This window comes from Helianthus annuus, chromosome 9, assembly GCF_002127325.2.
Source record: "Helianthus annuus cultivar XRQ/B chromosome 9, HanXRQr2.0-SUNRISE, whole genome shotgun sequence".
Classification (NCBI taxonomy): Eukaryota; Viridiplantae; Streptophyta; class Magnoliopsida; order Asterales; family Asteraceae; genus Helianthus; species Helianthus annuus.
In genome coordinates this window covers 6,039,458-6,053,889 of record NC_035441.2, presented here as the reverse complement: position 1 = coordinate 6,053,889, position 14,432 = coordinate 6,039,458, and positions in this window count along the sequence as shown.

Below are 14,432 nucleotides of genomic sequence, written 5' to 3'. Positions count from 1 at the left end.
TCGGCAGATCCTTGCCATCTTATTGAATGTTCTTACTTGATTAAAGATACAAATAACGAAAGATTGCAACACCAATCATAAATAAATAAAACATCTTGATTTAGAAAACTATTTTTTGCTATAAAAAAAAAACTTGTACCAAAATCCCACATCTGTTCAATTGTGTAAAAAAAAAAAATCACTTGTAAATCTTCATAAAATGACTAATTAACCTTTTTAGTAATCAAAATTCCCACACAGAATCATTCTGTGTAAGCAAAAGGAAAAAAAAAAACCACAAGTCACAATATGCAAATCCCAAGTCCACAAACCTAATTATAAAGACCGATCACAGATAGCTAATTGGTACAAATGATATCACAAACCACAAATAAATATTCCATATACAATAAATCATTATTAGTATAATATCAAATATCCACAGACCTCGAACAGTTTAAAATTTAGATTATAATTGCAATAAAGAAAACTACTAAACCCCTAATTCTATAACATTTATTACGAAAGGTTAAGAATGTTTTAATATTAAGTGTTTTTATAAATGATCTCAAATATTAATAATAGATTGTATATTTATCATGGTAATTTGTTCTTTTAATTAACTCTACGATAAAAAAATTAATAATAATAATAACATGAATCTCTAACACAACCCACAATCGTATGAATTACAATATGGATTATGTATGAGTATGATGAATAATGGTAAAGTAATTAGAGAATATGATATACCTTATGATTGTGTGATCCAAAGCAATCGTGCTGATAACGTGTTATGAACAAGCCTAATAGCAAGAAGATGAGAGGAGATATTGGGAGAGAAAGAGATGTTTAATATTAATGGTGCATCATATTCAATAGAATACATGGACTATTTATAGGGGTAATAAACTTGGAGAACAAGTTGGTTTATATTAGGAGTTGATAATCACAATATAATTAATTATTTATAACATTATTGACTTATTTTAGTAGGTTATTATGCTGAAAAAAAAAATCTTTTGGAATATATGTTTGATAATGTTATTTATATTTTGAGTGTTGTGAAGTACGTATAAATAAAACTATATAAAAATTATAATGTTATTATTTATTTATAATAAAACTTATATGTATATAGAGGAAGTGCAGGATACAAATCCCCTAATCGTACATTACGTACGCGATCCCCATAGCCATACACGTGTCCTGATTCAATTTAATTAGATAAGGGTATATCATACATTCTGTTCAATCATCTGAGGCCTAATTAGGGAATTCCGCCAACAAGGAAGCAGATTACGAGTTCGTTTCAAAACCGTCTATGTAATTATTATGTAATTATTGTTCGTATCAATTCGATTTGTAGGTTTTTTGATTGATTCCTATACCGAACACACATTGGCGATACTGAAAATGCTGGATTCGTCATTTAGGATGTTTATTTTGGGTTTTTCATCATAGGGTTACGGTTGAGGTATGGGTTTTATTTGATTTGAAGGTGTTTTCATGTTATTAGATTGTAACGAGGTTGAAGATAAGATGTTTCTGGGTTTATTTGGTGAGTTTATCATATCGCATGTGTTGTTTTTAAATATCGCATGTGTTGTTTTTATCATATAGCAGGTGTTAAAGATTGGATCATATGAATAATTTCGCATGTTTAAGTTGGACATTTCGCACACAATAAAGTTTTAATATGTAATTTCGCATGGTTAAGTTGGTCATTTCGCAGACTAAAAAGTATTTAACATATTTAGCTCAATATTTCGCACGCTTTAAAGGTAATTATACGTAATTTCGCACAGTATGTTTTATAATTCAGTTCAATAATTCAAATCAAATAATTCAGTTCAATAATTGATATCAATAATTATACAGTGCGTTTTTCTTTTACTATAAAGTTTATCTTTTTATCACCATTTCAAACCACTTATATCTTATCTTATTAAAAAATGGCAGACCTCCCAACATCCTCTTCTGAATCAAGTATCAAACATTCTTTGAGAAAAAGGATTCATGAACAAATTCAAGAGGATCGATCATGTCAAGAGATGCTGGAACCAACATTTCTCGTGTAACAGAAAACATGAAGAGAAGACAAGAAATTGTGAACTTGCTTTCTCAGATGCAAGTGAGTACTCTTCAAGAAATTGCTGTAATGTTCATGGTTGATCTGGGTGAAAGGGATGAGAAGCAGTTGAAAGAGTTGGCGGATGCAATAACTATCTTAAGATACTCGATGGAGATGAAAATGAAGTTCATTTCATCTTTTGAATGAACTTGTTTATTTTAGTGCTTTATTTAATATAACATGCAATTGCTTTATGTTTCATATAATTCGCATGTTGTGTTATGGCATGGGATTTGATTTCGCATGTTTATATTCCCCATTTTGCATATTTTAAGCAATTCAATGTCAAACATGCGATTTTATACATAAAATATGCGAAATTAAAAACATTAATGTAATCTAACAAGTCTAAATATGCAACAGAAATTCAACCTCAAACAAGTCTACTAGTCCTTTCCAATAAATGCTCTCAACCTATCTGGGATTATTTTGTCCAAATCTTTGAAATACTTTTCTCTGTCCGGCCTTTTATCGAAAGCATTTGTCAGTTTAATTATTTTTTTGACGCTCCACATTGTGTTCTGATAGAATGATTTTACTTAGATATTTGTGCCTTAGGAGATGAAGTTGTGAATTATGTCTGTTGTTTACTTCATTTTCTTTCACAAACCCAGTCACCCATGGTGTTTTCTCTCCTTTGTATGTTTCCATGTGACGCATCGTAAACACTCCACAGTCTACATCGTTATTCTCCGTCCTCCATTCCATCACTTTTCTTTCTATCACTGATGTTTCAAGTGCTTTTATAGCCGGTGTTGGTTTTAATGCCTTTTGTAGGTATAAAACCAATACCCTTCTCTGTAACATAGCAACATTGTGTGAGTAGCTTTTACATAAAATATAACATGTATATGAATAAGTTTTTGTATTACCAGTGTGTCTGGAAGCCCCTTGTATCTTTCCTCAAATTCTTGTTCAGCTGCTGAATTGTCAATCTTGCCGGTTTTCAAGTGGAAGCATAAGACATAGAAGGGGTCACGTTGAAGTACCGGAATAAACACCAAGTCAACCGAATCAAGTTTTTTTTACCTCATATTTTAGTATTATGTCTTCTAAATTTAAGGCAAATACGTTTAGACGTTGGTTGTCTGTGTATTTCTCCTCCTTGTACATGATATCCGGCTGTATGTTATGTAATTAGAATCAAGGTTAAGTAATGTATTACAAGAGATTTGTACATGCGAATTTAGTATATGCAAATAATGTATGAAAATTTTTCACATGCGATTTGTATATATACTGTATGCGAAATTACAATAGTATGCGAAATGTTGTTTTTGTTTTTACAGGAAAACTATCCACTATTCTACATGCGATTTAACTATAAATAGCATGCGAAATCATTGAATATGTATTTTCTGTTTTAATTTCAAATGCCAAAATGTTTAGAAAAACATACCATCATTGTGCTAAACAAGAAGAGTCTGTATGGTGATGATTTTCTATCCCTCTTCTTCTCTTCAAGGTTGAGAACATCCACAAATGCATCTATTCCGTTTGATGCTACGTACTGACCCCTGTAGAAGCTTTCAAAGATACCTTTGATTGTGTAAACCCCGGTTTTTGATCGGTAAAATACATCCCTGCCAAGCAAAAATTAAATAATTAAATTTTTTGAGTGTATATATTTAGATGTTTGTTAGTTGATATAATTGTTTTACTTACTCTATATTTGCAAATGTAGAAAATGTGTATCAGATCATACTCAATTCTTGATTCAACAGTGCTTCGTGCATGTTTACCACTCTGTTGCAGAAAGGGGAACAAAATGCTTCACCAAGTTCTGCACATCTTTTCTCATTTCGAATTTTGGCGGCTTCTAATGTCTTATAAAGGAGTTCATTTAACCCCTTTGGTATAACTTGTTTTATGTCACACCCTGACTTTTGCGGAAGCGTGATTATGGTGTGACTTTCTTAATATCATTGCATTCAATCATAACATCAACTATATGATAAAACCATAGGTTTGTCATCCATTAAATAAGTTTAAAATATAGCAACATCGTTTTAAAACGTAGACTACAAATTCTAGTTTTACAAATCGTACAAATTGTTTTTGAGCTCATTAAAGACTCGTCAAAAGATATTGAATAATACCAAGGTTTGGAAGACATGTCTCGTCTAGGAATAAGACACACCGTCCAAACTCAAAGACCATGGATGACATCTTTGTTCTTAACGCAACATAAAAACTTCCAACGCCCGCCAGATCCATTAAAATTTCCTGAAATACATGTAGTTTGAAAACATCAACAAAAGTTGAGCGAGTTCATGTGTTTGTTTATGTGTATGTATAAACCTTTGAAAATGTTGTAAGTATGTATGTAAGTCCCTGGTATGTAGCAATAAGGAAAAAGAGATCACCAATGGTTTGCAAAGCCATTGATATGTGTGAAGTGATGAAGGAAGACTCAAACCTAGCAGATTTGGCGTCAGGCACATAGTCACCTCATGGTCCACTCAGCGGACTCAGGAGTGGGGCTTTCTACACCCGAATAGATCTATCACTCATGTCCCTCGGTCCTACAACGAGGATTAATGGCCTTAAGTTCCACCTACCCACTCACATGATCTAAGTAGTAAAAACCCTCCCTATGCTAACCATACCATGTAATAAATGTTTGTAATATTTGTCGCATGTATTTCACCCCCGAAGTATAAAACTGAAAACAGTAAAGAGAAAAAGGGGGGGGGGGGAGATGAACTCACAGAAGTGCGTATCCTGTAACGTCAATCTCAAACTCGATCTGCTGCGTGACGACCTACACGTACTAATGTCTATTAGACGAATGGGCCGTGCCTTGGCTTAGGGTTTAGTGTTTTGAGTTGCGTTACTATGATATTATACTCGTTAAAATAATAATAATTATTTTAACCTAACTTTTGTTTTAGGAAAAATAGTTAGGCAACTATTTTGTATCCACACTTCTTAATTATTTTATAAGTGTATTTCCTTCCCAAGGATGGGGGTATTTATACATGTACACTTGTAATTCTGAAAAATATATCTTAAGTCCCACTTAGAAAACATATTTAATTTACTTGTCTAAAACATCTTACTTCCAAACTATACATATTTTTCCCAAAAATATTATATTTTACTTCATAAATTTTCCAAAATAATACTTTATCCAAAATATACGTATGAGAGTATTTTTCCGAAATATACATAAGTTACGTTTTTAGCGTTCGCGTTGCATTAATAAGTGCATAGCTTAAATATTTATTTCGTAAGAATTTTGGTATTATTTTTGGAGTCGAAATTTTATGGCATATGGTAGTTATATTATTTTATCCTAAAAATTAATATAACTAGTTCACAAAATAATCATATAATCACACAAGCATTTTCGTATATAATATATATTCTACATATAGATTTATCAAATTTTTATTTACGAAAATCAACCTCCGACACTTAGTGTTTTTGTAGTAAAAATCATGGCGAAGTTTATTTTGAAAACCAAGTTAAAAATATATTTGTAAACACTTACTAGAAAAATATTTTCTAAGTGTAAAATTTTTAGGAAAATTTCGCCAGAGTTTCCTTTATAAATGGAGGCGTCCATGCTTACTAGCATATCATTTTCTTTTGAAAAATCATTCAAACCATTATCAATCATCATCATACAATTTCTAATTACCAACTTGACAAAGATAAGCATAAACCATAAACTTATGAACTTGAAAAAAAAATTATAAAAACATGTAGTAACTTACTAGTATACTTTGTAAGTCTTGTTACCTTTAAAAATGTGATTGGTTCTTTAAAAACTTTATTTTTAAAGAGTTTGTATTTTCACAACTTATAGTCATAATTTCTAAAAATATTTCTTTGTGAAATTTTCTTTCTACACTTGTTTACCCACTAAAAATACGATTAGTTTATGTATGATCCAATTTTTAACAAAACTCATACCTTTCACTTGGTTCTTTTGAAAAACCACTAATAGATCTTTAGATCTACAAGATTATAACTTATCTTGATCTTTATTTTTCAAGAAAACATCCATTATTCAAGTTCATAGTTTATGTGTGGATGTTTTCATCATCCACAACATTTTTAACTTTCACATCTTGCTAGTTCATGTCTTTAAACATGATCTAGCAAGTCCATGTGATGAACCGCATCATTTTAACAATCAACAAACATAATAAGATAAGAATAACATGATTTCATCACTATTTTAACAATACTTCATCTCTAGTTAGTTTATACTTCAAGACTTTGTTTATGTTCTTTAGAGTTCTTATATTCTCACCATTTTTTTCACTGTTAACCATCAAAAATATGAAGAAGATGAAGATCTAAGGCACTTACTACTAGCACAAGGCTAGGGGAGTTCAAGAGCGTAAAAGTGATGGGTAAAAGAAAACTAGAGAGGTCCTTGAGCTTCTGAACACACCAAGCTTACTTATAGGGTCTCTTGCACCTTTGGATGAGTGTAGATTGTTTGGAATGGACTTGAAGGTGGTGGTATGGTGGTGGTATGGTGGTGGTCGAACAAGGAGAAGGAAGAGAGGAGAGAGAGCTTGTTCATGGTGAATGAATTAGCTAAGATCCTAAGTGCCTTCTTATAATCCATCATCCTTATTATCCCATGTATAAAATGTTCCATTACCCACTAACAATCTAAATAAAATATTGAAAAGAATTGTGGGGGTGTCCCCACCCACATAACCGGTTCGAAGGGGGGGGGTATAGGGTTGGGTTCTAATGATATGGTAACTAACTAGTTAAGTTTCAAATGTTTAGTTAGTGCATGAATGTGTGTTATATAATATTTAGTGTGTTAGGGTGTTCGGGGACCCTAACTAGCTCAGAAAAGTAAAAACAATGTGTTGGACAATATTTTTGTATTCCGGGTAAAGTCCGGTTGTTCGGTTGGGTGTTGTTCGTTAAAGTGCTAAATTAATCCATAAAGTGTCTTTTATATTACTTTTAGTGACACATTTAATTCCAGAAACTTTGGAAAGTATCTAGGACTATTTTGCCAAGTTTTTGCACTCTACTAGCATAATTAAATGCTGAATTTTTGTCATTTAGTGCAGAATTCTGCATTTGAAGTGTGTTTTAGGCACTTTCCGGCACTATAACTATCCCCTAGTGACGCAGTTTTATGGTCCTCACCTCCCTACACTCCCTACTAGTGTAGTATTCTATCTCTGGCTCATACTGGCCTTAAAAACATTGTTTTTTCTAGGTGCTGGCATTGTCAGCATGTTTCTGGGTTATTCGTTCAGTGTGCTAACCGTGCTTTGTGCATCAAGTTTGTCACTAAAGTTTGTGTGTAATAAATGGAGTGACAGTATGAATGTGATGCATGTGTATGTATGTATCAGAAATCAGAAAGCAGTTTAGTCAACAGTTGTAATTAAGCACATTCATTAAGCATAAATCAATATTAATTAAATGTACGGATGCATGCAAATTTGACAGTTGTCACATTCTCCCCCTGTTAAGAAAATTTCGTCCTCGAAATTTGTACTACCTTAACTCCTTATGGATACGTCACACGCGTGTGTATATGAATAATACCAAGGTAAATAATCACTAAACCGCATTAAACCTTACTCACCTCAGGTGAGTCCAAGAATATATAACAATCCGAATCCTATGGTTAAAAGGTATGTACTTTTGTCCTTTGATTTCAAAGGTACAAGACATAATTGACGTATCGTCTAGTGTAATCCAGCTAGCAGGGGGGTTTCGCAAAAGAGGAGTTTTGGCTAATAAGATTCTCAAACGATCGATCGCAATATGCAAACGAGTTTTCACAAACCATAGCATCCGCTATATGGATTTAAAATCAACAATTCAAAGGTAATAGTAAAATGATATGTCAACTCCCGAATAAATGAATGGTAAGGTTTAGTGAGTTGACATTCTTGAATTGCGAAAGTACGCCAAATGAAATTCAAGTGAATTTGGTGTCTCATTGTAGTTGCATCGGAAATATTTAAATGACAAGCCAAACGAAAGTATATGCAGTTTTGTGTGAAACGGTAGACCATGATTAGCACAAGCTACAAGTTTGTAATGACACCACGAGGTGTCGTAACAACATAATTCAAGTATAGTGGTGACTGAACCAGTTTACCGTGTTGGAAATCAAATAAAAGTGCACCGAAACAAGCCAGAAGATTGATTTACATAGTGTCATAGAGTTTTCAGTTGAATATGGATCATCAAAGAGTCGTTGTTTTTGATCGAAGGTGAGAAAGCAATAAGTACCACAAGGCATTCGACCGATCAAAAAGAATCGTTAGGAGGTATACTGTGATATGAAATGAATTTATGTACCTTTGCTCAACACACAACTATGTTGAGACCGATTTCATCGTGATAAACAAGACGGATTTAGGGCAAATTATCAAATAATCAATTAAATCCGTGTATGAAGTGAGTAACCAAACAAGCGCAAGCTTCAATTTTGTGAAAGTATTCCCCACAAGGTGTCGTAATCAACAAATGATTTAGTGGAATCGTAGACCAGAAAAGTCTACCTCAACTCGAAACGAAAGAACCTTTGTAAAATATTCGAATATGATGCCCTCAATACATCATATGACGTCTTAAACGGAATATACGAAATGGATAAGTTCAAGCAATTGAACTGGGTTTCAGCGTAACTCGGCAATAAACGTATGTACCCACAAGGAATCTCGGCATGGTCACAAAGATAAACCATGGATGTAACTTGAAATAATTGAAGTTTCAAGGAGTGTGCTGACTTGATAGCAAAAGAGTCAATAGTCACAATAATGTAGGTCATTCGAATCACGAACCAGTAATTAGATTTAGCGTCATAATATTTGAACTTCAATGAAGTGTTTATTCGAAATGAAATCGCACGCGTAGCAAATGGTGCATGTGTGACAAATAAGTTTCCAAGAAAGGAATAATGAGTATCTTGTTAAAATGAAGAAATGACCAGATATCGAAGCAGACATGTGTTCGCTCTCAGCGACGGAAATTAACGTGATGCAACTACCATTAAGGGGAGTAGGGATGCAAGCGTCTACTCGTTAGAAGTAAAAGAAATTTAAGTACTTTCGGTTTGGTCAACGGAACTGGCATATGTGTCAGGTTAATGGTGTCTGCTTGAGTTAACGGACGTGGGTTCTAAGTAACGACCTTTGTGAATTTGGACCTGGCTCCCGATGGTCCTATGTACATGTTTCCTAGATTCTTAGAGTTTCGTATTCGGTGTAGAATCGTTTTGTGCATCGTGTAGGAAGCACCTTTCTTGCGTGCGTTTAAGAACAAGTTATTGTCCCACAACTTTCCCCCGGTATACTTTCTTCCTGAATTTACAGCTACTCGATCATCGATCAGTCGGGAAATACTGGTTGGATCCTTGCAGTTAGTCAAATAAGTAGTTTGCCAATCCTTAGCAAGAGTCTCTGTCTCTTGTTGGCTAGGTCATCCGGCTCCTGGTAGTTTGATGTTTATTTGAAAGTCATCGTCCTTTCTTTTGACGAGCAGAACTGGGGTAACCCAAAACGGAAATTTTGGTCTGTTATCTTCCTTCTTTATCTACTACTAAAACTACACTGTCAATCCTTGCATTTCCGAAGGTGTAAGTCTCTAGGGTGCATTTACTACAGACGCGGTGCCTGGAATCAAATCGATGCGAAATTCGACTTGTCACTAAGGAGGTATTTCTGGCAAATCTTCGAGGAAGACCTTAGGATATTTCGAATATCTTTGTGCTTTGGTTCTTCGACTCCTTTGTCCACGACATGAGTCAAGAAAACAACACATCCTATTCGCAAACAACTTTCGTGCCTTTAAGCAATTAGTAATTTGCAAAGGCGTATCCCGCTTCATGAGTCAAGATTGTTTCTTCGTTCGCCATCGCGGTGCGGATATCAATCTCCTATTGATCATTTGTCAACCAATCCATCCAACTACCTTGTTGAAGTCTCCCAATTCCCTGGCAGTAGATCAAGCGTGAACTCACACTCTCCGGGTCCTATCTTGCCATGTCCCATTTACTTCGTTGTCTTCTACTACCTTCCCATTAGCTAGTTCTATCGAGTGCGGGTTATCTAACTTACTTACTACTAAACCAAGTATTCTCTCAAACCCTAGAGATGCGAAGCTAAAATTTGCAACAGTATCTAGCAGCACAAATGCATAGCGTTGAGTAATATGGGACGTACCGATATCCATGCTTGGATTCCTGGCGTGCTCCCCTAGCTCTGCTACTGAGCTTTTATCCTTGTGCCTGGTTCTTCTTAGGGCAGTATTTTCTGAAATGCTTCTTGCTCCCACAGTTAAGACAACCTTCAGCACGTTTTTGTTTGTCACTCGTCCTGCCTTCGTCGTTGTCGTTGTTTCCTCCGTGATTCTTGCTATCATCTTGACCTTTATTTCCACTTTCAATACCTTGTCTACAAGTCTCCTTAGGATGCCCCCTCTTACCACAGTTATCACATTTTCCATATTTACATCGCCCGATATGATAACGTAGACAATTGTCGCACTTAGGTAGGATACCCATGTAGTCTTTTCCCTTTTTGGCCTTCTTCTTGTTACTCGCCCGAGTAATCATTTTGAAATTTGCGAGCTTTCTCTTGTTATCTCCAGATGACTCTACAGGAGTCTCCTCTTTCTCTTCCATACTGGAAAATTTTCCTTGTTTAATTGCTTCTTCAGTGAGTGCCACACTTATGCTGATAGCCTCGGTGATCGTTGAAGGTTTAGATGTTGTTACCAGGCTTAGAATCTGAGGTGCCAATCCCCCAATGAAACGTTCGATCTTCCTAGATTCTGGTTCCACTAAACGCGATGCAACTTGTGATAATTCGCCAAATCTCTGCACATATTCAGCTATCTTTGGATCTTCCATTTTCAGGTTCCACAATTCAGTTTCCAACTTCTGGACTTCCGCCCTAGAGCAATATCTCTTGCGCAATAGCTCCTTCAGCTCGTCCCACGTCAAAGCATACGCAGTAGTCTCGCCCATTGCCTGAACCTGAAAGTTCCACCATGACAGAGCCCCATCTATTAATAGCCCAGCTACGTACGTGACCTGATGTTCTGGGGCACATTTGCTCAACTGTAAGACAGAATCTGTCTTCTCAACCCAGCACATGAAGGCTAAGGCACCCCCAGTGCCGTCGAATCCTCGAGGTTTGTGGTTCAAGAACTGCTCGTAGGTGCAGCCGCTGGGTGGGTTATTTCCTGAGGTACCTCCGCCTTGTTCGGAGTGAAGGGCCTTGAGTTGTGCGATGGCTCGTGAGATGCGATCTTGTAGTTCTGACTCTTCTGTTGTCGGCAGAGGGTTGTTGGTATCGACGTTCCATTGTGTCGACATCTTCTGAGAAGAAGATCGGTTAGGTCAGGTCTTATTATACAGGGAGTGCATATAGTTGCTTAGAGATCATATGCACATACACATACTAGGTTATCATACAAACCAATCAAGCAATAGTATAATCATAGTGTAACCAAGTAATTTGGTAATTATGTTTAATGAGAGCATAGCAAGTAAGCACGTAGCATTATAATGATAACACACACATATAGGTCAACAACGCGCTTAACGAAGACATAGCGGCTGAGCTTTCGTTGGTCATTGATTACAAAGTATTGTCGCATGCTTAATGATGATTGGCTTCTCATTATTCCCTGGCCACAATTGTGCTGTCTTCCAAAATGTATCACATCAACAGGGACACAGAGTCACCCTTCCCTTATCCATTAAATATATTAGTGTATCGAAATTACGTAGTCAGATGTGGTCTTCAAAAGTCTCCACAATCTCGGCTTATCATTAATGTCCTACCCAAATGTAACGCAATCTGCATAATCCAGAAACCAACTATACTGGTGACTGAGGTGGGGAAGGAAAGAAAAGTAAACTGTTAACATGCTTGAATTCCTCCTCGAGCTTGTATGTACGTCGAAATAAGTAACTGATTTGCTTCTCGGCAGTAAAGAAACGAGCATCAAAACCTGGGAATGGTGTAATAGCAGCAGGTGAGAGCGCAAAAGGAATCTTGATGAAAGTATATTGGCAATAGACAGGGTGGAGGACGTGTTGTCAACTCAAGCTCCAAAAACTCTGCGGCTTATATCCTTAAACTGTAGCTGATGTTACAGGAGCACCCATTCCATGTGTAGCCTCCATAATGTGAGGGATGGTAAGGGTCTAAAATTAGTATAGTGTATGATAGGAACCATCGAAACGGTTAGTCCAGCGATGTAGAGGTGAATGTATCAGACGGTGCGGACTGTGAGTTCATAGAAAATGCTGCTGTAGCATAAGGGACCGTTACGCGGGTGCTGACCTGAGGCACCTTCCCGGGGTGCGGGTATGTCTTGAAAGAAAGCGATAGGCATGTTGGCACAATGGACATTGGTCTTCACAAGAGCAACATCAGCGGGTGAAGGTGCAGGTACAAACGTCTCAACTGATAGGAAGACCATTAGGTGCCGGTACTGGGTCGAGTATAAGGGATGCATTGTCTGGTAAGTCAAAAGAAACAGGGCCATGATCAAGTAAGGGTGCAGGTTCAGCAGGTACAACATCAGGCTGACCCAAAAGGAACTGGAGCTGGCTCAAAAGTAGGTTCTGAGTTGTGTAAAGGTGTGGTGCCTCGAGCAGGTGATAGTTGCAGCAGTCATAACGGCGTCATCGTCTGCGTCAGTAGTAGAAAGCTGTAATCTGGCTGTCTGTAAGGCTGCAGATGTCACAGACTCAAAGGAGTCTGAAATCGAATGTATGCTAGAATCAGAGGATAGCTCGTTAACAGGGGTCTCGAAAGTGAAATTAGTAGCAGCGTTCTCGTCTAACTTCCCATCATCGTGAGTGTTATCAGAAAGACCGTCAATAACATGCCAATGTCATCATCAATTATTCATTGAGTAGCCAACCTTCGGCAGTAATGTCCACAGGAGGCGCATTGTCGAAGATTGGAGTCAAGAGGTGCTCTCCACCGAAGTGTCCAAATGGTAAGGCGGTCGTGGACCGAATCAAGAATGATAGGAAGACTCTCGTCAAGGAAACCATCAGCAAGGGTAATTCATCACCAAAGTCCGGCAGCACGGACGATTGGAAACTGTCCTCGTCCTTGGTCAACATGTCAGGGTCACTCTCAGTGTCTGTCATAAACATCTCCGGCGCAGGTATAGTCTCACCATCTATGGCGGTGGCCGTAGGGTCATCATTTTCTGACAATTTGTTCCCTGAGGAAGGTGACGTGTGTGCCGGTACATAGTAGTCATAGCATAATAATCATTAGAAATCAGCGTATGCAAATAAGAGTAATTTATCACATAGTCATGTATTCACATTATCTTTCCTAGTCTCTCAGACAAATCTCCCAGTCTCTCAGACTAAACCACTCAGTCTCTCAGACTAACACATCCCGTCTCTCAGACCAAACCTCCCCAGTCTCTAAGACTGAACTCCCCTAGTCTCTAAGACTAACACATCCCGTCTCTCAGACTAAACCTCCCCAGTCTCTAAGATTGAACTCCCTAGTTTCTAAGACTAACTCCCTAGCCTCTAAGACCAAACCTTCCCAGTCTCTAAGACTAATTATTCCCCAGCCTCTAAGGCTGAACCTCCCTCAGTCTCTAAGACTGAACCTCCCTCAGTCTCTAAGACTGAACCTCCCTCAGTCTCTAAGACTGAATTATAAATATGAATTTTGAAATGTGTATTTGTGCCTTTTGTTTGAAAAAAATGTTTGTTCCCTGGATCTGGACATTTTGTGTATGCAATGAAAAACAAGTCGTGAAAACATTTTCGTGAGAGCCCTAATGATCGTAGTCTAGACTCGAAAAAGAATCCTAGTTCGCTACGATCGAAGCTCTGATACCAAGCTGTCACACCCTGACTTTTGCGGAAGCGTGATTATGGTGTGACTTTCTTAATATCATTGCATTCAATCATAACATCAACTATATGATAAAACCATAGGTTTGTCATCCGTTAAATAAGTTTAAAATATAACAACATCGTTTTAAAACGTAGACTACAAATTCTAGTTTTACAAATCATACAAATTGTTTTTGAGCTCATTAAAGACTCGTCAAAAGATATTGAATAATACCAAGGTTTGGAAGACATGTCTCGTCCAGGAATAAGACACACCGTCCAAACTCAAAGACCATGGATGACATCTTTGTTCTTAATGCAGTATAAAAACTTCCAATGCCCGCCAGATCCATTAAAATTTCCTGAAATACATGTAGTTTGAAAAACATCAACAAAAGTTGAGCGAGTTCATGTGTTTATTTATGTGTATGTATAAACCTTTGAAAATGTTGTAAGTATGTATGTAAGTCCCTGGTATGT